The sequence below is a fragment of the Gorilla gorilla genome, chromosome 1 (assembly GCF_029281585.2).
Source record: "Gorilla gorilla gorilla isolate KB3781 chromosome 1, NHGRI_mGorGor1-v2.1_pri, whole genome shotgun sequence".
Lineage (NCBI taxonomy): Eukaryota > Metazoa > Chordata > Mammalia > Primates > Hominidae > Gorilla > Gorilla gorilla.
This window is the reverse complement of record NC_073224.2, coordinates 10,785,625-10,811,428: the sequence shown is the minus strand read 5'-3', so window position 1 is coordinate 10,811,428 and position 25,804 is coordinate 10,785,625. Positions and strand designations below refer to the sequence as shown.

The 25,804-nt window shown below is 38.8% G+C and overlaps 1 protein-coding gene across 3 annotated transcripts in view; it reads left to right on the top strand.

Moving 5' to 3' along the window:
- DESI2 (desumoylating isopeptidase 2) overlaps positions 1–25,804 on the top strand; it is a 59,109-nt gene that overhangs the window by 4,395 nt on the left and 28,910 nt on the right. Inside the window, exon 1 of one of the 3 annotated variants that reach the window (XM_055373883.2) lies at positions 24,790–24,860. The exons of the other annotated variants lie outside the window; for them this stretch is intronic. The gene's annotated coding sequence lies outside the window, so the exon portion shown is untranslated. Of the gene's footprint in view, positions 1–24,789; positions 24,861–25,804 lie in introns of those variants that run through there. 3 annotated transcript variants of the gene reach the window in all.

Sequence of the window (25,804 nt, the reverse complement as noted above, 5' to 3'; positions counted from 1 at the left end):
AGATGAGTTAACATGCTGAGAAAAGTGGAACAGGACAGAAAAAGTTGAAGAGGAGAATAAGCCAAACAAAAGATCCTAGAAAACCGTGGCACTTTGTAAGTTCTTTGGCCTGTGTCACTGGTTGAGAAGTAATTCTCTGGATTTAAACTTTTTGTGTTCAGCTGAACACCTTTATCTTTCAAGACTCTTAATTGCCCTTTTACTTTTTCTGTGCACACCCCCCTAATCTGAATTTGGTTTGTTTTTTATTCATGAGGGCTATTACTGTCTTTCAGAATATATTCTGCTCGTGAGCTCACAGTGTGCCTTTTCTCCTAGATTATTAAACAAACCCGTTTATAAATTACGAGTATACAGTGGCCAGAAGCCATGGTTTCAGAGCCTAAAAGAATTTGTGAGAAAGAGGAAGAGAGTTTTACCTTTTATATGAAAACGAAAATGCATGTTTTGGCATATAGTGGGCTTCTTTACACTTTAGGCATTCTGTGATACAGGAAAATCTTTGCAAATTGTGGTCGATTGGGAAAAGCTAGAGATGGTATTCAGTATTTTCGAAGGGAGGACTGTTCTGAACGATGTTAAAATATTGACTAATGAACAAGATCTTATTCTTCACATCAAGTTTGTAAAATAGGTAGTTAGAGAAGCAGCAGACAGGGGAGAGAGTAAGTGATCTGCCTAAACAACTAAAAATATAATCTAGAATTTGTAGACCAAAATCTGATTCACTATCTTCTCTACTAATTCCTGCACTTATGTCTTTATATTGCTTTTGCCTGTGAACAGGAGATGAAGCATATGAATGTTTATCGGAATGATAAATAGTTGAATTATTAGACTTTTAATAAACTTGGTCTTATATGTTCTTTTGAGGGCTTTGACTGTTTTATGTCACTAATTCAGCAACCTACCATTACTTATTATTTTTGACCTGGTAGAAGCCACAAGGATGAGTTAACTGTCCTTTCTTCTTTAAGGAATTTAGAGTATTGTAGAGGAGATACACAACAGTGGCAGCAATTCAAGACAGAATAGCATGGTTTTGATAAGAGCAGACAAGGATGCAAAGGAGGAGACTATGTAGTTGTAGGATCAGGGAATGCTGAAAAATCAAAGGTATGAAACTTGAAGAATGGGTAGCATCCACAAAGGCAGAAAACAATTGACATTAACAAAATGGCAGGAATAGGGAAAGCGCAGGTGGGATTTGGGAACTATCAGCTGGTCCAGTATAACTAGAGTAGAGCATAAATGAAAGGAGACAAAACTGAAAGTTTGATTAGAACTTCTTTAGTCAGATGAGTCGTGGGCTTGGGTGAAGGGCTGAGGGGGCTCCTTGAGCCAGCAGAACCATTTAAGGTTTTCATGGAGGGGAACAGTGTGATCAGTTGTTTAGATTGAGATACAAATTTTGGTCTGTTACACTAATTTTTCTCAAGTCAGTTTTGGTTTTTGAAATATTTTTGCTTGATGCCAAGGGTAAATTCCTTTTATCTTTGGTAATTCTTCCTATTCATCAGAGATGCTTTGGATGAGGGTTGCTGTTGTCTGTATAGGCCTAGTACATCAGCTGTCTGGTTCCAACTCTGTAAATATGAAAATCAACCTTAGGGATGCCCTTATAATCATGGTTATAGGGACCTCTTGCCATGTTGTGTCCTTGTGTCTCTTTGTTAGATTGTCACCCGTTCCAGTTCCGATTGTATTTTTCTGTTCTCTAGATTGGGCTGCTGCGGATGATTTCTTTTCTTCCATAACTCTGCCGTATGCATGAAAATAATTCTATTGGGGGTCACCAGTATTAACTTCCTTCTCATGGAAGAAGAGTGTGATCCTCAGAAGGTTACTTAATTATGCATAGTGTTCCTATTGCTTGCTGCCTTATCAGTGATTATGTTCCTCTGTGTACTTTGGAGTAATCTACCACCAATAAAAACGTCCTGGAGCTACTTTCTGAGTCGTGGGAATGAGCTTGTTCACGTATTCCTAATTGACTGGCACACATAGCAAAGCAGGTGACTCAGATTAGTTTCAAATACTGAGACAAATCTCTGGTGTAGTCATTTTAACAGTCTTCATTTTTCATAGATCCCAGATTTTGTGCTTTTCAGGTTATCTTGACTAATGAATTTTTATAAAATAAAAATATGCAGGTATTTGATAATGTTTGTAAATTCATTGTGTTAACAAGTTTCTACCAATTTTATTCATTATTTATTTTATTTATTTGTTTTCTCACTCTGACACCCAGGCTGGAGTGCAGTGGTGCGATCTCGGCTCACAGCAACCTCTGCCTCCCCAGTTCAAGTGATTCTCCCGCCTCAGCCTGCCAAGTAGCTGGGATTACAGGCACCTGCCATCATGCCCGGCTAATTTTTGTATTTTTGTAGAGGTGGGTTTCACCATGTTGGCTAGGCTTTTCTCAAATCCCTGTCCTCAAGTGATCCGCCCGCCTCAGCCTCCCAAAGTTCTGGGATTATAGGCATGAGCCACTGTGCCCGGCCAGTACCAATTTTATTATAAAGTAGTACCTATACATCTTCAAAGTCTTTAAAGAATAGAAAAGAACCACTTTCTAGGACACTTCAAATAAGGACATTTTTGTCTGGACTCCGTTCTTTTGACGCCTATCTCCATTAGACTCCTCCAACAGAGTGTCAGGTCAGGCAGGTGTGATAGATCCGATTTCTCATACATCTGCAGATCTAATTCAGACTTTTTGAACAAGTTCCAGAATCACACATCCCACCTAAATGGTTCCTTCGTATCTCAAATCAACATGTCCAGGAACAAACTTCTTCCCTTTCCTCCTGTCCACAGCGCACATTCTTCCTCTTGCCCCATGCCACTGCCCAAAAAGCCACCACTTTTGTTGTAGTTTCCCAAACCGGAAACCTGGGAGTAAACTTAGATTCTTCTTTATTATAAACCCTTCACAGTCAGTCAGCTGGCCCTGTCTCTTTGTTTTAGTTTGGTTGATTCTGTCTGAAAGCAACAGAGAGCTTGAGAGTCAGTGGCTTCAGCTGGAAGGATACTTAAGTCCAGAGATAAACAGGCCCTGGATTAGTTCAGCAGCTCAGCTGTGCCATCAAGAACCAGGACTTTCCATCCTTTTACTCTACCATCCTCAGCACGTTGGCTTTTGCCCTTGGTTCGTCCTCTCATAGTTGTAAAGTAACTGCCATAGCACCAAATAGTATCCTCAGTCAGCAGTATGTGAAGGAAGATTGAAGAAGATAGGGTCATTTTCTACATGCACCTCTGTTCTTTTAATAGAAAGGAAAAACTTACCAGAGCCCCACTCCTTCTCCGAAGAGATTATCTAGAATTGGCTCATGTGCAACTGTGATGAAGCTGAGTAAGTGGATATCTGGTGTTTCTAACCTTTATGGTGAGTTGTGGGTGACGAAGGCAAAAAGTTGGAAATGGCAATTTGATGGGAACCTATGATGTCTGTCACATATTTTACTTTCTGGATATTGTTTAAATTGGTTACTTTATCGCCATTTCCACTAATGTTTCTCAAGTTCAGGCCCTCATCTCTATTCATATAATAGCCTCCTTACGAGTTTCAGTCTCTAGTATTACTTCATTTTAATCCTCCCTCCATTCTGATACCAAAGTAACCTTTCTGAAACATAACCAGGATAAAGTGTAATGCACCTTATGATGTGGCCCCTGGCTGACAGTTAAAGGTCCATTTCCCTCTTCTACATAACAGTCTTTATTCTCACACAGTGAAATTTTTTAGCTGTCCAAACAGGCTATATCACATCCCCATATCTTTATGCATGCCCATCCTTCTGTCTGGAGTGGCCTTGTCCAGCATTGATCACCTGCAACCTCCTGCTTGCTCCTTCTGGCTGTAGCTTAGTCTTTATCCCTGAGACTTGAGTGAACTCCTATGCCCTAGTTGTGCTTCGTGCCTGTCTCCATTACTGTGTATACTATCCCGTGCATCCCACCAGACTGTCAGTTCTCTGATAGCGCCATACTATGACCAGTGTCTAGAACAGGGCCTGTCACTAGATGGTGTTCTAGAAATATCCGCTCAATGAGTGGGGCTTTAGCTGGTTTTTATTAGGAGGGTTGCCAGTACTTAAATGGCATGAAAAGATCATGTGATCTTCCTCTTTGTGCCAAATGCCTATTTCTGGTGTTTTTTTCTTGTACCTTTGCTTAAGTGCATTGCTAGATTTTAGCTTTGATTGTTGGACTGGGGTGTCCAGATGAAGGGGAGGGGAGGATTATAGGAATGGGACAGAAAAAAATCAAATAGTTTTCTTTGACAAAACTTCAAATACTATGGGACTAGACTGAGGAAATGTTTTTAATAAGTTTATTTCTTGAAATTGGATCTTAATTACTCTTTGGAAGATAATCTTTCCGAAAACATTGTCAGTTCCTGAATTTTAACATAAATTAACTAGTTAATAGGAATAATAGGAGCTGGTCATCCATCTTTTTTTTTTTTTTTTTTTTTTGAACGGTAAGGAATTTACCTTAATTTACTTGTATCAATATGCTTCTTGGGCAAATAGTGACCCATGAGTCTAGCTAAGCAAAAGGACAATTGTACATCTGCCCTCCTACATTATTTATGGCATTGTCCTCTTTTCTTTTTTAGGGGGGAGGGAGGTGGGGGAAGCTAGTATGTATGAGAAAAGAATTCAGTTTCCATACATACGTACATTTGTTTTCTATTGCAGCAATAACAAGTTGCCAAAAACTTAGTAGTTTAAAACAACACAAATTTATCATCTCACACTTACGTAAATCAGAAGACCCGGTGGGTTAGCCCAGTTCCTCTGCTGTAGTCTTCACAAGCCCAAGATCAAGGTGTTAGGCTCTGGGGGCAAATCTGCTTCCAAGCTCATTCAGATCGTTAACAGAATTCAGTTGCTTATATTTGTAGGTCTGAGGTCCCATTCCTTGCTGCTGTCAGCTGGGATCCTCTCTCAGTTGCTTCAAGTGTCATCCAGTCCTCCATCTTCAGACCGGCAATGGTGTGTGGAATCCTTATGCTTCAAATATCTCTGACTTCACTTTCCTCCACATCTGTCCTACCTCCAGCCACAGAAAGTTTTCTGTTTTTAAGAGGCCAGGTAATTAAGTGAGACCCACCCAGATATTCCAGGATAATTTCCTGATATTGAGGTCCATAATTTCAATGACATCTGCAAAGTCTCTTTGCTATGTAACATGTTCACAGGTTCTGGGAACATTTTGGGGAGTCATTCTGCTACAGTGCCATCTATGAAAGGTGTTTTATAAACCCAAAAATGTTTAGTTAAAAATTGTTTCATCATAGCAGTCACTCGACTTGGCATAGAATAAATATTGACCTAGTAACTTAAAATGGAAAATTTGAAGTATTTGAAAAATACAACTCAGATGCCAGTAGGGTCCAAGCGTATTGGTGACTAAAACCCCCCTTCAGACTTGCAGTGGCATACCGTTCCACTGTATATCAGTTCCATGGCCACATTTATAATGGTGGATAAAGTTAACAAAACGTTTGAAACTTGTAAATCAGATACTTTAAAAATACCAGAGAGCCTACTATTTAGATGAATTCTTTGTTTTATGGATTTTTCTTTTTTTGGTTTTTTTTTTTGTTGTTGTTGTTGTTTTTGTTTTGAGACAGAGGTCGCCCAGGTTGGAGTGCAGCAGCGCCATCTCTGCTCACTGCAACCTCCGCCTCCTGGGTTCAAGCAATTTTCCTGCCTCAGCCTCCAGAGTAGCTAGGACTACAGGCGTGCGCCACCATGCCCAGCTAGTTTTTTTGTATTTTTAGTAGAGGCAGGGTTTCACCATGTTGGCCACACTGGTCTCAGTCTCCTGACCTCATGATCCACCTGCCTCGGCCGCCCAAAGTGCTGGGATTACAGGCGTGAGCCACCACACCCGGTCAGATTTTTCTTAAGATGGGATGTACTTAACTTTCCGTTTGTTGACTGTCAAATTCTCTACAAGATTATTTGAATTCCAAAGCAACATTATTGTGTAAATGTCAGCCAGTTGGTTAATAAAATGTAAAGTGAGAAACTGCCAAAATAATCTTAAACTGTAAGAAAGGCAAAAATAATAATAAAAGGACAATGGGATGCATGAAAATAATTTTGTTTTAGTTTATCTGGAATGTATTTTGGTATAGATGTGACAGTAACTTAAAAACAATAAATTAAAAATCAACTAATTGGCCCCACATTATTTGAAATAAGTCTTTCCTCTCTAAATTGTGATGTCATCCTTAATCATAATACTAAATTCTTACCCATACGGAATTGTTGATTCTAGCCTTATTACCACACTATTTTAATTATTATACTTTCACGTTATATTTGGAATCTGATTAGGCCAGTTTCCCTTTATTATTATTCCAAAGCTTTATTGGCCTTCATTTCCTTTTCTAGGAGTACTTTGTAAGGCTCGCTGAAAAAAATTCCATAGGTTTTTGTTTTGTTTTAATTGTGTTAAAATACACATAACATAAAATTTACGTTTTTAACTATACAATCTACTGTGTTAGGTATATTCACATTTTTGTGCAACCAGTCTTCAGAACTTTTTGATCTTGCAAAACTGAGACTCTATACCCATTAAACAACAACTCCCCATTTCTCCCTCCCCTCAGTCCCTGGTAATCATCATTCTGCTTTCTGTCTCTGCATTTGACTGGATAACCTCATTTAAGTGAAATGATACAGTATTTGTTTTGTGACTGGCTTATTTCACTTAGCATAGTCCTCAGGGTTTATCTATGTTGCAGCATGTATCAGAATTTCCTTCCTTTTTAAGGCTGAGTAATATTCCACTGTGTATGTATATGCCACAGAAATCAAGCTAATTTTCTTTTTTATTATTATTATACTTTAAGTTCTAGGGTACATGTGCACAATGTGCAGGTTTGTTACATACGTATACATGTGCCGTGTTGGTGTGCTGCACCCACTAACTCATCATTCACATTAGGTATATCTCCTAATGCTATCCCTCCCCCCTCCCCCCACCCCACCACAGGCCCCGGTGTGTGATGTTCCCCTTCCTGTGTCCAAGTGTTCTCCTTGTTCAATTCCCACCTATGAGTGAGAACATGCAGTGTTGGGTTTTTTGTCCTTGTGATAGTTTGCTGAGAATGATGGTTTCCAGCTTCATCCATGTCCCTACAAAGGACATGAACTCATCATTTTTTATGGCTGCATAGTATTCCATGGTGTGTATGTGCCACATTTTCTTAATCCAGTCTATCATTGATGGACATTTGGGTTGGTTCCAAGTCTTTTCTATTGTGAATAGTGCCACAGTAAACATACGTGTGCATGTGTCTTTATAGCAGCATGATTTATAATCCTTTGGGTACATACCCAGTAATGGGATGGCTGGGTCAAATGGTATTTCTAGTTCTAGATCCCTGAGGAATGGCCACACTGACTTCCACAATGGTTGAACTAGTTTACAGTCCCACCAACAGTGTAAAAGTGTTCCTATTTCTTCACATCCTCTCCAGCACCTGTTGTTTCCTGACTTTTTAATGATTGCCATTCTAACTGGTGTGAGATGGTATCTCATTGTGGTTTTGATTTGCATTTCTCTGATGGCCAGTGATGAGCATTTTTTCATGTGTCTTTTGGCTGCATAAATGTCTTCTTTTGAGAAGTGTCTGTTCATATCCTTTGCCCACTCGTTGATGGGGTTGTTTGTTTTTTTCTAAATCAAGCTAATTTTCAGTGTCATTGGACACAGGTTACTTCCATCCTTTGGCTGTTATGAATAATAGTGTGTGAACATGGGTTTATAAAAATAAAAATGTCTATTCAAGTCCTGCTTTCGATTTTTTTGGATATATACCCAGAAGTCCATAGATTTTTTTAATTGGGCTTGCACTAAACTTATAAATTAACTTGGGAAGAACTGATGTCTTTTCTATCATATTCTTCCCCCCACCCCCATTGATGAAAACAGGATTTTTTTTTGTTTTTTGAAATTTTTATCCGGAAAATAGTTAAATAATGCCAAACTCATCTATCTAAACTATTAAACAGAATAAAGCTAATAAATAAAATATATGAGATAGTAAGTGGTAATTAGTGCTAAAGAGGAAAGTAAAGCAAAGAAGGGGAGGGACAGTGTAAGTCAGGATGGTATAGTTACCGGTTACTGCAGTTTCAAAGAGAGTGGTCAAGAAAGGCCTCACTAAGAAGGCATTCCTGAAAGGTGAAGTATACCATGTAGAAAGGAGAAAGTGTTCCAGACAGAGGGTAAGCAAACATCAAGGCTGTAAATCAGGCCACATGCTACCTGTTAAGTAAATGTACAGCAAGAAACAAGAGAAGTTTTTAAGGAATTGCTGATTTAAGTTCTCAGGTAGATTCAGGAGGATCATTGAAAATAGAACAAGCAGTACCACCAGAAAGGGAAAAATCTGGGATTAGGATAGATTCCACAAAAATGAAAAGCACCATTTCCTAATTTTTAACTAGAAAGGGAGTTAGATTGGGAACTAAAGAGAAAACCACAAGATTTAGAAAGTCAGAAATTCAAGTAGAAGGGTCAAAAGGATCAAGTGATAGGCAAAACTTTTTAAAAGTTAGGACCATTCAACCAAAGCCTGGTTTAACTTGCAGGTTTTTTTTTTTCTTTTTTTTTTGACACGGAGTCTCGCTCTGTTGCCCAGGCTGGCATCCGTCTCGGCTCAGTGCAAGCTCCGCCTCCTGGGTTCACGCCATTCTTCTGCCTCAGCCTTCTGAGTAATTGGGACTACAGGCGCCCGCCACCATGCCCAGCTAATTTTTTGTATTTTTAGTAGAGACGGGGTTTCACCATGTTAGCCAGGATGGTCTCGATCTCCTGACCTCGTGATCCACCCGCCTCAGCCTCCCAAAGTGCTGGGATTACAGGCGTGAGCCACCGCGCCTGGCCGCAAATTTTGAGAATAAAGTGAAAAATCCTACAAATACACAACGGCAAAAAAGTTACACGGGAACAAAAATCAGGCTAATTTCAGACTTCTGTTTGCTTATACCAAAGGCTGAATAATAAAGTGGAGCATTATCTACAGAGTATTAAAAGGGAAAAGATTTATGTCTGAATACTATAGCTTCTCCAGTTGTCATTCGTGTACAAAAGGACATAGACAATATGTAGATACCTTTCTGGGGGTTAAAAAATTATTCAAGAACTTGGCCGGGCACGGTGGCTCACACCTGTAATCCCGGCACTTTGGGAGGCCAAGGTGGACGGATCATGAGGTCAGGAGATCGAGACCATCCTGGCTAACACGGTGAAACCCCATCTCTGCTAAAAATACAAAAAATTAGCTGGGCATGGTGGCGGGCGCCTGTAGTCCCAGCTACTTGGGAGGCTGAGGCAGGAGAATGGCGTGAACCTGGGAGGCGGAGGTTGCAGTGAGCCGAGATTGCGCCACTGCACGCCAGCCTGGGCGACAGAGTGAGACTCCGTCTCAGAAAAAAAAAAAAAAAAATTATTTAAGAACTTAACAATGGGGTGGTTACACTAAAAGGAAAGGCCATGGCCATCAATACTCATTTAACATAGCTAAATCTTATAACTGTGGTTAAAAACAGGGCCAGTGTCCAGAATTACTCTTTGAAGAGAACAAGCATGATGATTTTTAAAAATTAAGTTTTCAGGTTATGTTGAACAAACCTTGGGTGAGAGAGAAGAGGTAAAAGCTTGTAGCAGCCCTATATAGAAGGAGGTGTGTTGTAAATATACTTAATTCTTGTTTTGGAAGATGATATTTGAGTGTATGTGTTAATTTTTTTCATAAAGATGTATTATTGGGAGAAAATCAAACCTACAGGGAAAAGAGCAACGAAGACGTAATCCATATGGTGTAATAGAAAAAACAGAGAAGAGTTCAATATGAAATGAAGTCAAGGCCAGGCACTGTGGCTCAGGCCTGTAATCCCAGCACTTTGAGAGGCTGAGGTGGGTGGTAGTGGGACCTTATCTCTACAAAAAATAAATAAATTAGCCAGGCCCATGCCTGTAATTCCAGCTACTTAAGGGACTGAGATGGGAGGATTGCCTCAGCCCAGAAGGTCGAGGCTGCAGTAAGCCATGATTGTGCCACTGCACTCAGTCTGGGTGGCAGAGCAAGACCCTGTCTCAAAAATAAATACAAATAGGACCAAGCATATAAGTTATGAAATGACAGTAAATAAATTAAAATCCCCTATTAAGCTTGGTAAGTGTATTTATAAGTGTCCTTTGCCTTACAGAAATTTTGTTATATGTGGTCAAAACTGTTGGTCTTTTATAACCTTTCATCTTCCATCTAGGAAAAATCTTCCTAGATTTTTCCTTGCAAAAAATGATAGAAATAATCTACATGTTTGTTCCCAAGTGGAATGCCAGTTATCCCAATGCTGTTTATTGAATAATCCATGCTTCCCCATGTTAATTTGTGGCACATACTATGTTTATGTTGTACTAAATTATCATGGATATTTAGGTCTGTTTGAAGACTGTCTGTGCTATTCATTTCTGCCTCTTCCTGCACCATTATTAGATGTTGAATTATACTAGTCTCTTCCAGCAAGTTTTGATATCGGTGGTGCAAGTTTCTTTTATTCTCTTTCAGAATTTATTTTACATATTCATTTTTCAAGTAAAATTTAGAAGCAATTTGTTAAAAACAAAAAACCTCAGTGAAATTTTAAGTGTAATGACATTACATTTATGAACAATTTGAGGGGAAGAATTGATACACTTACAATATTGAATCTTCCGATAATAATACCTGATTTTTTTTTTTAGTGTTTTCAGTATGCCACTATACTAAGCCATTTCCTTATATTATTATCCCTTTTTAAGTTGATGAAACTGAGGCCTAGTTGAAAAGCAAGCTCAGAGTCATGCCATAGTGGTAGAGCACAGTCTTGAACAAGAGCTCTTAACACTAAAATCTGCGCTCCTAACTGTCATGCTGTATTTCTTTTTCCTCATCTCATCCCCTCCATAACCCAGAAATGTGCTGATTCTCTTTTTGTTTGTCCTCATCTTACACCCCTCCCTGAACTAACTTCTGCACTCTGTGGCACTCATGGATATACAGTGATCTAAAAACTGCGCTGCCTCCTAAATCTTTTCTGTGAATATTTCTGTCATAGTTAATGCTATGTGTCAACTTGAGTAGACCATGGTACCCAGTTTTAGTCAGACACCAGCCTAGATGTTGCTGCTAAGGTGCTTTTTAGATGTAACAATTTTATAGATTTTGAGTAAAGAAATTACCCTTCAAAATATGGATGGGCTTCATCCAGTCAGTTGAAGGCCTTAAAAGAAAAACTAAGTTCCCCAAGGAAGAACGAATTTTGGCTCCAGACAAGCTGCAACATCACCTCTTCCCTGAATCTGCATCCTGCAGACCTACTCTGAAGATTTCAGATCTATCAAGCCCCACAGTTGTGTGAGCCAGTTCCTTAAAATAATCACTTCTTTGCTCCCCTCTTCATCTGGGCTATTCTGCAGTCTACTGTTAGAGTCACTCCCTCTGTCATACTTGTCTCCGTAGTTAAAATCAGCTCACCATCTACACCTCGGCAGCTGAACAGGGCCAGAGAAAAACAACCATACTAACAGATCTCACTTTACAACTGTGACCACAAACCCCAAGAGGGCCCTAAATACTGTCTAGCAGTGCTTCCTTATTTCTCTGGTCAGTTGACATTCCCACTCTCCGAGACAACTACAATATGTCATACTTTCTCCCCATTCCCTACTCTCAGCTTATTTTCAGAGATTACCTCACAGCTTATTTCACTGAAGAGAAAAAAAAAGGCAGTTTTCTCATCCTTCCACCACCACTGTTTTACCATATGTAGTCTGCCTTCTCTCTGATCATATGGAATGAATTGTCCATGTCTCTATCTGAGATGAAACCTTCCGCTGTGTACTAGAACCCATCCTCTCTCCTATCTATACGAGGACTTCTCTTTCAGAATTGTCACCACTCTCTTCTGCCTCATCAGTTTTTTTTTACTTTCTACTCTATCACTCCAGTCAGTGAATGAATATGCTATATTTTATAGTCCCCATTCATTCAAACTGAGGAGAATTAGTGATATACTTTAATATTTATCTCTATTAACCATCAACCATATTGTATCGTGTTCTCAAGCTGAAGGTTTGTCTTTTTAAATGAACTTCTTTAGAAATATATTACTTTTAAGCCTAACAAGTGAACAAGAACTGTTTTAATCAGTCTCATTCATTCTGACCTGTTGCTCTTTTATCTGTGGGTATCAAACAATAATACGGCAATAAAGATTTTTTAAGTTTCCCACTCCGTAGTGACCCTGAGGGCAGACGCAGTGTCTATATTAGTTCCTTTTTAAAGACATAACTGAAACTGGGAACAAAAAGAGGTTTAATTGGACTTACAGTTCCATGTGGCTTGGGAGGCCTCAGAATCATGGCGGGAGGCAAAAGGCACTTGTTACGTGGTGGCAGCAAGAGAAAAATGAGGAAGAAGCAGAAGTGGAAATGCCTGATAAACCCATCAGATCTCGTGATTCTTATTCACTATCACAAGAATAGCATGGTAAAGACTGGCCCCCGTGATTCAATTACCTCCCCCTGGGTCCCTCCCACAATACATGGGAATTCTGGGAGATACAGTACAAGTTGAGATTTGGCTGGGGACACAGCCAAACCATATCATTCCACCCCTGGTCCCTCCAAATCTCATGTCCTCACATTTCAAAACCAATCATACCTTCTTAGCAGTCCCCTAAAGTCTTAACTCATTTCAGCATTAACCCAAAAGTCCACAGTCCAAAGTCTCATCTGAGACAAGGCAAGTCCCTTCCTATGAGCCTGTGAAATCAAAAGCAAGCTAGCGACTTCCTAGATATAATGGGGATACAGGTATTGGATAAATGCAGCCATTCCAAATGGGAGAAATTGGCCAGAACAGAGGGGTTACAGGCCCCATGCAAGTCCGAAATCCAGTGGGGCAGTCAAATTTTACAGCTGCAAAATGATCTCCTTTGACTCCGGGTCTCACATCCAGGTCACGCTGATGAAAGAGGTGGGTTAAAATGACTCACATGATCCTTACAATGATACTGTATGCTAGGTATTATTACTATTCCCATTTTAGAGAGGCACAGATAAGTTAACTAACTTTCCCAAGGTCACACAGCTAAAAAGAGGGTAGGATACAAATCCATGCATCCTGATTCCAGGTTGTACCACAAACTGCATTACACTGCCTCTTGCTATAACAGAAGCAGGCTTGACCAAGGAGGAAAAGGTCAATTACAGCCTCTTGCTGCCCCCTCCTCAGTCCTAACTTTTCTTCAGTCCTGACTCTTACTCTGAACTAGTGCAATGGTTTAGGGCTCTCACCTGTCACCTGACAGGCTAGGGAGATCCATTAGGATAGCAGAGAGAAGCAGGCCTCCAGAGGTGACCAGCCAGTGAGAGGGCTGAAAGACACAAGCCATTGCTGGTGCTGAAGCGTAGTCACTCATTGTGTGATCTTGGTTAAATTACTTGGCCGAACATCCCTGACATAATTTACGTATTTTACATGGACTATTTCATTATGAAAGAAAAAGCTGACAGTACATTTTAGAGTGACATCCACAAAATGAGGTATTGACTATATGTATACATTTGTTGTTTTAACACTTATCAAATTGTGATTATTTACATACTTAAGAATTCCTTATGGACAAGGACTGTGAATTAATCATCTTTGTATCCCCACTGTCTAGCAAAGTTCTGGACACAGCAGAAGAGGTATACCTATGTTTTGTTCAATCAAAGTTGCTTTGTTTATAGATCTGCTGGTATGCTGTCTTTTTAAAATGAGATTTAAACTGACATACAATTTAGGGGGGTCTTTCTAGAATAGTGTTTCTCAATTTTTATCTTGGATTCAATGCATTAGTACCAACAAGACCTCATAAGGTAGTTTAACAGTGTAAACTTACATCAAAGACAGTAATTAGCCCACGATCTCCACTAGTCACAACTGATATGGGGCTTTTTAAAAACTCAAAAATTGAAATGTCTTCTTTTCCCTGAGCACCCTTTTTTGAGAAATAAGTCAAACACTTGCTTCAATTCACTCAGCCTCTAACATGAACACTGATTCTAGTTTTTGAGGAGAAATGGTTATTCTTATACTTATCCAGATTATTTAATACTATCTTTTATGGAAGTCAGGCCCAGGCCCTAAGTGGTTATATTAAGTGTTTTAAGTTACAGAAAAAAGAGATGGCATTTGTCAATGTTGCTTTCAAGCAGGAAGCATAAAATTTTATTAAACTGATGAGGCAAATCATTGACAAAAATGAAGTTTAATGAACGTTCTCTATCTGAAGAATAGCATGACAGTAATATAGCACAATCAATTCGTTTCTGTAAACAATACTTTAAAATAATGAATGGAAATATTTAGGCCAGTTTTTTTCCATTGAGGCAAGATTGAGCCCAAAAGTAACTGTACTTATTTTTGTAGTTATTGCCTTCCCCCATATTTTAAGAGGATAATTTTTCTGCAATTTTTTTCTCTTCCCTTTTATCATATTAATACTTTAGAATGCTTCTTAAAAATATTTTGAAAGGCCCTTTTTTGTGAGACAGGGTCTTACTTTGACACCCAGTCTAGAGTGCAGTGGCATAGTCATAGCTCACTGCAGGCTTTGACCTCCCAACCTCCAACAAACCTCCCACGTCAGCCCCCTGAGTAGCTGGGACTATGCACCGCCACACCCGGCTAATTGTTTAATTTTTTTGTAGAGATAGGATCTCACTATGTGGCCCAGGCTGGTCTTGAACTCCTGGGCTTAAGTGATTGTCCCACCTTGGCCTCCCAAAGTGCTGGGATTACAGGCATGAGCCACCGTGCCTGTCCAGAAAGCCTGTTTTTATTAAACTTGTACATTTTACTTTCTTCTTTTCAGAATCTTAATAAGAAAACCTTTTTACTCTTGCTTAAAAAAAGAAACTAGACTGGACAGTTGCTCTGGCTCACACCTGTAATCCCAGCACTTTGGGAGGCCGAGGTGGGTGGATCACCTGAGGTCAGGAGTTCGAGACTAGCCTGACCAATATGGAGAAACCCATCCCTACTAAAAATACAAAATTAGCTGGGCGTGGTGGCATATGCCTGTAATCCTAGCTATTTGGGAGGCTGAGGCAGGAGAATTGCCTGAACCCAGGAGGCAGAGGTTGCAGTGAGCCAAGATCGCACCATTACACTCCAGTCTGGACAACAGGAGCGAAACTCAATCTCAAAAAAAGAAAAAAAGAAACTAGACTTCAGTGACACTGGATGGTGTCAGAGGAGGTAAGTGTGTATTAGTATTAGTGGTCATTCCTTGGCCACCTTCTGTGTAATTACTATCTCCATGGACTTAAGCAAGTACAGGGCTGTAAGGTCCTAGCACCAAAGTAAGATGTGGTTCTCCAGCCCTCTGCTCATGTACTTCACTAATATATAGGCATCCTTTAAAACTACTGTCTTACTTGAAGAAGCCTTTTACTGAGACCTATACTTCTCAAGAATATAAATAATTCTTTTTTGTTTTTTTTTTTTTTTTGATAGGGAGTTTCGCTCTTGTTGCCTAGGCTGGAGTGCGATGGCACAATCTTGGCTCACTGCAACCTCTGCCTCCTGGGTTCAAGTGATTCTCCTGTCCCAGCCTCCTGAATAGCTGGGATTACAGGCACATGCCACCACACCCAGCTAATTTTTGTATTTTTAGTAGAGATGGGGTTTCATCATATTGGTCAGGCTGGTCTTGAACTCCTGACCGCAAGTGACCCACCTGCCTCAGCCTCCCACAGTGCTGGGATTACAGGCATGTGCCACCACACCCGGCAGAATATAAATAATTCTTGTAGGAGTCTTTAAATAGAATCAAATTAACTCTACCATTGTTTGCTATTCATTTTGGTGAGTCACTACTCTTGGTAATTTGACATCAACTCCCAAAAATTCTTGAAAATTTTGACACTGTACAGATAACCAGAACTCATCTGTCTATTTACACATGCATACAATCTTCCCCAATATGTAGAACAAAAATTTGAGGGAATGATCATATTGCCAATAAATACGCGTCTGGCTACAACTAACACTCATAATAATCTTTATGGGACAAGCACTCTTCTAAGTACTTTATACATAGTAATTTATTCTTCATAACAGTCCTCTGAGGTAGATTGTATTTGTCATCCCCATTTTGTAAGTAAGGACGTCAAGGGACAGAGAGGTAACTATCTTTCCCAAAGCCATACAACTAGCAAATAGTGGACTTCAACCAAACATTCTGGCTCCAGGATTCTGAATTAGAATCAAACACTTTTTGAGACAGATTGAGTACCTTAAAAAGTTATCAAATACATATGAACAAACCAAGGCAAAGCACATAGGTCTCCCAACTCAGTCTAATTGCCGCCTTCACTACAGTCCAAATGCTTCAATTTGTGTTAGTTACAATACTTGGATAATCTTTTTTAAATTCAAGCAGTAATCTCTGAGATTAATGAAAATATAATAGAAGAAACGCTCTTGGGATCTAAACTGGAACTAGGGGGACATTGTGGGCTTTCTAGTTTGACCCTAAGGGAAAGAGATCCTTGGATTAAAGTGACCAAATGATATCTTCGGTACAAATGGTTTACATAGGTAGTTGACATTGGGATGTTGTGGTAACTCTTCTACTGTTTCGCGGTTTAAGAGATACTATTTTGTGGTAGCATCTGGCTGCTTTACTGTTTTCCTTTGGTATGTTAGGAAGGGTTTGAGAAGAATTAAACTGTAAACTAACTTTCAAATGAAAACGTCTGATTGTTCGTGTAATCTCTGAGGGATGATCTAGTTGTGAGCACTGGGCACTGGGTAAGCTTGAATATATAGCCACCTTAAGTAGATGTGCTTCGAATGTTCTGTGCCATATTCCTCCCTTGTACAGCACCACTTTTGTGTGCTAACCTTTTTCTGCAAGGCCGGCCCCCAGTGTCATTATATGTAACTCTTCATCCCACCTTCGGCAGCTGCCTGAGAGCAATAGTTCTTTAACTAGTCTGCTGAATGTTAATACTAACTATACTCTTATGCTTGAACCAAGCTCTAGAAATAAAAGTGGTCTTCCCCCAGCTCAAATAAAAAGCCAACTTCTAGGGCTTTATTTGGATAAAAATGTCGTGGATTATCCATTTTTCTCAAGTATGTGTTTTTAAACTTTTGGCGTCTGCTACTATTGAGACAACAAAATCAATGAAGGCTTATCCAGCAGAAATCTTGCTAACATCCAGTTATATCTAGTTCACCAGCTTGTTTTGTTTGTCTTTTATGGATACATGTTATTGGCTATGATTTTGTTTTGCATGTTTATAATATTTTCTGTTAGAAAAATAGCTTCTAGTTTGTAAAATGAGGTTAAACATATCAGTATTTTATGGTATTCTACAAAAGCATGAATTTCCTCATAGCAATTTTGAGAAGTTCTCTTGACCTGTGTAGGGAGATTTTTACTGAAGAGATGCTATGTGACATAAGTTTTGACAGTAGTAAAATAATTTTTAAATGTAATGACAAAAGATAAAATCAAGTTACATGATTTGGATGTTTGTCCCCTCCAAATCTCATATTGAAATGTGACCTCCAGGCCAGGTGCAGTGGCTCATGCCTGTAATACCCAACACTTTGGGAGTCTGAGGTAGGAGGATCTCTTGAGGCCAGGAGTTTGAGATCAGCCTGGGCAACATAGCAAGACTCCATCTCTAAAAAAAGAAATGTTGGAGGTGAATCCTAGTGGGAGGTCTTGGAATCATGGGGGCAGATCGCTCATGAATGACTTAGGGCCATCCCTTTGGTGATGAGTGAGTTCTCACTCAGTTCATGGGAGATCTGGTTGTTTAAAAAAGCCGGGACCTCCCCATTTCTCCCTCTCTCTCGCTGCTGCTCTCGCCGTGTGACGTGCCTGCTCTCCTTTTGTTTTCCACCATGATTGGAAGCTTCCTGAGACCCTCGCCAAAAACAGATGCTGGAGCCATGCTTGTACAGCCTGCAGAACTGTGAGCTAATTAAATCTCCTTTATAAATTACCCAGTCTCAGGTATTACTTTATAGCAACACAAAAACGGACTAACACACCAAGTGAGAGAAGCGTTGAGAAACACTACTATTGATTTCAAAAATTAATAGCAGTTGGCCACGCGTGGTGGCTCATGCCTGTAACCCTAGCACTTTGGGAGGCCAAGGCGGGCGGATCACGAGGTCAGGAGTCCGAGACCAGCCTGGACAACATGGTGAAACCCCATCTCTACTGAAAATACAAAAATTAGCCGGGCATGGTGGCATATGCCTGTAATCCCAGCTACTCTGGAGGCTGAGACAGGAGAATCGCTTGAACTCGGGAAGCAGAGGTTGCAGTGAGCCAAGATCGCCCCATTGCACTCCAGCCTGGGTGACAGCGAGACTCTGTCTGTAATAACAATAATAATAATAATAATAATAATAATAATAATAATAGCAGTTATTTCAGCATGAATAACTGCCAGCAGTAAATCATTATTGTAGGGGAGTAGGATAGTTTCACAACTGAAATCATTCCGTAAAAGGCTCAGTTCTCATATGCTTTTTTGTTTTGGTTTGGTTTTTTTTTACAGTTATCTCACTAAATATTCACTTAAAATAGACATCATCCATATTGTCTGCATAGCTTTGGCAGGACTTTGAGGCAGAAGGACTTGATAAGGCATACTGACCTTGAATTAAATTTGCATCTTCCACAGGCAGCCTGCCCGGTTGTAAAGATTGAGCCTTCCAGGCGTATTCTCTAATAATAGATCTAGGAAGCCCTAACAGGAGCAGAAGCATTTGGAGGGCATCTCTTTCTCTAACCAACTCTCCCTGGAAGGGCTTACCCTCTTTTCCTCTGAATCTATTAAGAAAAAAAAGTCACACCAAAGAAAAACATCTAATTTATTCGCTTCATAATGTATATTCTAAACATTTATTCAGAAATGTGCTACTGTTCATATGTGAAGTGGCTGACCAAAATACATATTTAGAATTGTTTTCTTCTGCTCTTGATATATTCCTTTTTTATATCCTGTTTTCCTTGTGACTAAAAGCAGATGTTTTTAGAAGGCAGCTGGCTAGAATTAGGAATGCAGCCTGTAATTTAAGAAGTAACCTATTTAAAGGTTTTTGATTGGGTATGGAGAGTTCAAGAAACTAATTGGACTGTCTTGTGTTACTAGAAAATGTTTTATGGTAGCTAGTATTTTTTTTCACTTTTTTTCCATTGAGAGTTCCATTCCCATAACTTATATATTTCACTGATAGTAAACTTTATTGGACCATGTCTAATAATAAAAACAGGGAAATGGAAACTTTTTGTGAATTTCTTGGTTCACATTTTGCTAACAGAGGAAAAACTTTGTTATAATGCCGAATTATTCTTTAAGGAGCAAAGTATGTTCTGTGTCTAAAGGAATGTTTATCCTTGGGGGCTCAAGGCATGTATAGAAGAGTTTTTGTTTAGGTTTGCCAACTAGAAAATGGTGTACTCTTCTGTCATTTGGGACAAGTTAATAGATTTACTTTACTTCTGTCTCTTTTTTTTTTTTTTTTTTTTTTTGAGACGGAGTCTTGCTCTGTTGCCCAGGCTGGAGTACAGTGGTGTGATCTCGGCTCACTACAACCTCCGCCTCCCAGGTTCAAGCAATTCTCCTTCCTCAGCCTCCCAAGTAGCTGGAACTACAGGCGTCTGCCACCACGCCCAGCTAATTTTGTTTTGTAATTTTTGTAGAAACGGGGTTTCACCATATTGGTCAGGCTGGTCTCGAACTCCTCACCTCAGGTGATCCACCCGCCTCTGCTCCCAAAGTGGCTACAGGCGTGAGCTACTGCACCCGGCCGATTTACTTTACTTCTATTCATAACGGTCTTTTTTTTTTTTTTTAACAGCCTTATTGAGATACTGTTCATATACTAGATGAACTATATAAAATGTACACCCATTTAAAATGTACAATTCAGTGAATTTTAGTATATTCACAGTTGTGAAGCCATCATTACCACAATCAATTTTAGGATATTTTCATCACCCTAGAGAGAAGCCCATACCCATTAGCAATCACTTCCCATATCTTCCCAAACTTCCAGTCATAGAACCACGAATCTACTTTCCGTCTGTGTAGCCTATTCTGGGCATTTCATATAAATGGAATCATGTAATGTGTGGTCTTTTGTGATTGGCTTCTTTCACCTGGCATAATGTTTTCAAGGTGCATTCCTGTGGTAGCATGCATCAAATACCTCATTCCTTTTTACTGAGAAATCATATTGCGTTTCATGGATAATACCACATTTTATTTATCCAGTAATCAGTTGATAAACATGTAGTTGTTTCTACTTTTTGGCTATTACAAGTAATGCTGCCATGAATATTAATTATAAGTTTTTATGTGGCTATATATTTTCATTTCTCTCGGGCATATGCCTAGAAATAAAATTGCTAGGTCATATGGTAACTTTAGGTTTAACTTTTGGAGGAACTGCCAAACTGTTTTCCAAGGCAGCTGTAACATGATACATTCCCACCAGTAATGTATTAGAATTCTAATTTCTCCACATCCTAACACTTGTTATTATCTGTCTTTTTGATTATAGTCATCTGAGTAGGTGTGACATGATAGATAATGGTGGTTTTAATTTGCGTATCTTCTTAGAAGAAATACTTTTTTTTAGAGCCTTTGCCCATTTTTTAGTAGGGTTATGTGTCTCGTTGAGTTCTAAGAGTTCTTATATGTATTCTACATATAAGTCCCTTGTCAGGTATATGACTTGCCAAAATTTTCTCCCAGGCTATGGTTTCCCTTTTCACTTCCTTGATAGTGTTCTTCAAAGCACTAAAGTTTTAAATTCTGCTTTCATCAATTTTTTTCTTTTGTTGCTTTTGCTTTTGGTGTCGTATCTATGAAGCCATTGCATAATCCAAGATCATGAAGATATGCTTCTCTTCCAAGAGTTTATAATTTAAGCTCTTGCATTTAGGTCTTTGATCCATTAAATTAATTTTTATATATGGCATGAGGTAGAAGACCAGCTTCATTCATTTGCATGTGGATTTCCAGTTATCTCAGCTCTATTTGTTGAAAAGACTCTTCTTTTCCCACTGAATTGTCTTGGCACCTTTGTTAAAGATCAGTTGGCCATCAATATAGGGGCTTATTTCTGAACTCTGAATTCTGTTTCATTGATCTGTATGTCTGTCTTTATGTGAGTAATACACTGTCTTGATTACTGTAGCTCTGTGCTAAATGTTGAAATCAGGAAGTCTGAGTCCTATAACTTTTTTTCAAGATTGTTTTAGCTATTCTAGGTCTCTTGAATTTCCATATGAATTTTTAAATTTGTCAATTTCTGCAAAAAATGGCAGCTGAGATTTTGACAAGAATGGCAGTGAATCTTCAGGTCAACTTGGGAGAGTATTACCATCCTAACAGTATTAAATCTTCCAGTTCACAAGCGTGGAATGTCTTTCCATTTATTTAGGTCTTCTTTAATTTTTTTCAATAATGTTTTGTAGTTTTCAGATACAGGTTATGAACTTCTTAAATGTATCCATAAGTTTATTTTTTATGTAACTGTAAATGGAATTGTTTTCATAATTTCATTTTTTGAGTGCTTATTGCTAGTGTATAAAAATACAATCGATTTGTTTTTGAGACGGAGTCTTGCTCTGTCTCCCAGGCTGGAGTGCAGTGGCGCAATCTCAGCTCACTGCAAGCTCCACCTCCCTGGTTCAGGCCATTCTCCTGCCTCAGCCTCCCGAGCAGCTGAAACTACAGGTGCCTGCCATCACACCCTGCTAATTTTTTGTATTTTCAGTAGAGACAGGGTTTCACCGTGCTAGCCAGGGTGGTCTCAATCTCCTGACCTCGTGATCCGCCTGCCTCAGCCTCCCAAAGTGCTGGGATTACAGGTGTGAGCCACCGCGCCTGGCCTACAATCGATTTTTATATATTGATCTTGTACCCTGCAATGTTTTTAACTTATCTATTAGTTTTAGTAATTTTTTAGTGGATTCCTTATGATTTTCCTGTATATAATATCATATCATCTGCAAAATGAGATAATTTTATTTTTTTTCCAGTTTGAATGCCTTTAATTTTTCCTTCTTCAGTAATTGCCCTGGCTGGAATCTCCAGCACAGTGTTTAATAGAAGTGGCAAGAGCAGACACTCTTATTTTTTATTTTAAAGGGAAAGCATTCAGTCTTTCACCGTTAAGTATGATATTAGCTGTGAGGTTTTTCATAGATGTTCTTTATCAGCTTAGGGAAATTTCCATCTATTCCTAGTTTATTGAATAGATTTTAAGAATATATACAATGTATATTTTATATATTGTATAAAATATATATTATATATATTTTATATATTGTATAAAATATATATTATATATATTTTATATATTGTATAAAATATATATTATATATATTTTATATATTGTATAAAATATATATTATATATATTTTATATATATATATCATTGAAAGGGTATTGGATTTTGTCCAGTGCTTTTCTTTGTCTATTGGGATGATCATGGGGATTTTGTCCTTTATATGGTGTATTACATTAATTTTTTTTTTTTTTAAGATTAAGCCCACCTTCCATTCCAGGGATAAATCCCACTGGGTCATGTTATATAATCCTTGAGTCTGTTTTCATAATAGATATTAGTCTCTGTTTCTTGTGATGTCTTTGTTTTGGTATCAGGTTTATCTGGCCTCATAGAATGAGTTGGGAAGTGTTCCCCTTTCTTCTATATTTTGGAAGAGCTTCTGAAGAATTGGTATTGATTCTTGTTTAATTTAGTAGAATTTGCCAGTGAAGTCCCCTGGTCCTGGGCTTTTCTTTGTGGGTAGTGTTTAAATTACTAGTTCATTCTTTTCTCATTAGAGGTTATTTAGATTTTCTGTATCTTCTTGAGTCAGTTTTGGTAGCTTGTGAATTTGTCCATTTCATCTCAGTTATATAATTTGTTGGCATACAGTTGTTCTTAGTCTTCCTTGGAATCCTTTTCATTTCCATTAGGTTGGTAGAGATGTCTCTTCATAGATTTTTAACCAGTAAATAGATCGCTACTTTAACTTTACAAAGAAATTAACTCTTCAACTTCTGGGGGTCCTTTCTGAGGATAGAAAATATATGGAAATGTGAAAAACAAAGAACTACTGAGTTCATCATTATCATTGCTAACAATGAATAAGCAACGTCAACATTAATTTTTGCCTTGCACAGAATATTGAAACAGAGCCTTCAAAAAAATAACAGTAATGAGTCTGGGCACAGTACTGGGCATGGCTCACACTTGTAATCCCAGCACTTGTGGAGGCCAAGGTGGGAGGATTGCTTGAGGCTAGGAGTTCAAGACAAGCTTGGGCAACAGAGCGAGACCCTGCAGCCACAAAAATAAAAGTTAAAAAATTAGCCTGGCATGGTGGTGCATGCCTCTAGTCCCAGTTTCTCAGGTGGCTGAGTTAGGAGGATTGCGTCAGCCCAGGGTTTTGAGGAGGCAGTGAGCTATGATCGTACCACTGCACTCCGGCCTAGGCGACAGAGTGAGACCCTGTCTCTAAAAAAATAACAGTAATAATGATGATGATGTTAGGAGTGAGGGGTGGACTTACACTGTTTAATACTGTCCAAAGGAATATATCTCTAGGTTTAGAAATCATTTTCCTGGCAACTTGTGGGCTTTGTGTAATCTTGAGCAGAAACACTTGACCTGATAGTTCAACTTTCTATCTGAGAGTGGAGGTAACACTACCACTTGCAAAGCAAGCAGATACTCATTTTCATTGTACTGTCTCAGCATTTCTTTAGAAACTTTATTTAGGCCACATCTCATAGTGAATTCCAAACTACTGACCAAATTTTTGGATGGAATATTTCTCTTGCTTTTAAGTTTCCTTTTACAGTTTTCCCCTTTACAAAATGTGTCAAAATATACCTTTATTTTTTAGAATGTAAAATCTTGAATACAAGGAAATTTCAGACTGAAGAAGTATAGTACTCAGGCAACATATAGGAGTTCTAAGCATGGAATCCCCAAGCATAGAAGAAATTATTTTCATTTGTGAAGAGGCAGAGAATAAAAGATTGCTGAGTTTAGGATGTCCACTCTGATAAGTTCATTCTCATCCTAATTCTTTACCAAAAGTCAACATTCGGGCATAATTCTTTTTCATGAATATCTTTCCCATTTTTTAATAAAACATTTGGGTTCCTGTTATGGAAGTTTACAATAAGTCACTTTCAGAAGGCTATTTACTGCTCAACTGAAGAGATTGTTAAAATTAAGTGATATTGAACATAAAATGGAAATGTTCCATTTACTAAGCATTTAAAACCTTTTGATTATTGTAGCCAAACCATTATGTATACATCTCTTTTTGGAAAATATTCTATATTTTGAAAAAGAAGCTATGCTGCAAGAAGAGAATAGCCCACTTTAAAATAGAGCCGCCTGCATCCGGAACAAAAACCTTTTGGTGCTGTCGTTAAGGAAAATCAGCAGTATACAGACCAAATTATTGGTTGCAAACTGTATAAACAATGGGATTTCTCAATTGGAAAAGGCAATTTAAGTCCTAGAAGTTGGCTGCCAAGGAAACCACTACTTGGAGAAAGCCTAACAAAATTTTTATGTGAACTGGCGTGATACCTTGCAGTATTTTCCACTCTTTTTCTCTTTTTTTCTTTTTTTTTGAGACAGGGTCTCACTCAGTCGCTCAGGCTGGAGTGCAGTGGCACAATCACAGCTCACTGAAGCCTCGACCTCCTGGGCTCAGGTAATCAATCCTCCCATGTCAGCCTCCTGGGTAGCTGGGACTACAGGCACGCACCACCACTCCCAGCTAATTTTTTGTATTTTGTAGAAATGGGGTTTCACCATGTTGCCCAGGCTGGTCTTTTTCTGTGAAAAGGGGGAGAAAGGAGGAGGATAGCAAGAAACTTAGAAATGCATCTCTTGTAAGGAGGCGAGGACTAGATTATTCTCTTTAGTTCCCCCAAATTTTTTATTGTGAAATTTTTTAAACCTTCCCAAAAAGTTGAAGGAAGAGTACAATCTGTATATACCCTTCATTCAGATGTACCAGTTTTTAAACCTTTTGCTACATTTACTTTCTCTCACACCCGTCCTACACTCTGTCACACATAGATCACATAGAAAGTAAGTCACAAACACAGCAGTTCATCCCTAAATACTTTAGTATATATTTCCCAAGAAGACATTTTCTGGCTTGGCGTGTTGGCTCACGCCTGTAATCCCAGCACTTTGGGAGGCCAAGGAGGGTGGATCACTTGAGGCCAGGAGTTTGAGACCAATCTGGCCAACATGCCAAAACCCTATCTCTACTAAAAATACAAAAATTATCCAGGTATGTCAGCACAAGCCTGTAATCCCCCTTGCATGGCTGAGGCACAAGAATCGCTCGAACCTGGGAGGCGGAGGTTGCAGTGAGCCCAGATTGCGCCACTGCACTCCAGCCTGGGTGACAGAGTGAGAGACTCTATCTCAAAAAAAAAAAAAAAAAAAAAGACATTTTCTACCTAACCAGAGTACTGTTATCACACCCAAGAAGTTTTTAATTGATGTAGTATTATTGAATATATAGTCTATATTCATGTTTTCCCCAATTGTTCCAATAATGGTTCTTTTTAGCCTTTTTTTTTTTTTTTTTAAACAAAAAATCTAGGATCCAGTCGAGGTTCATTCACTTCCTTTAATTGC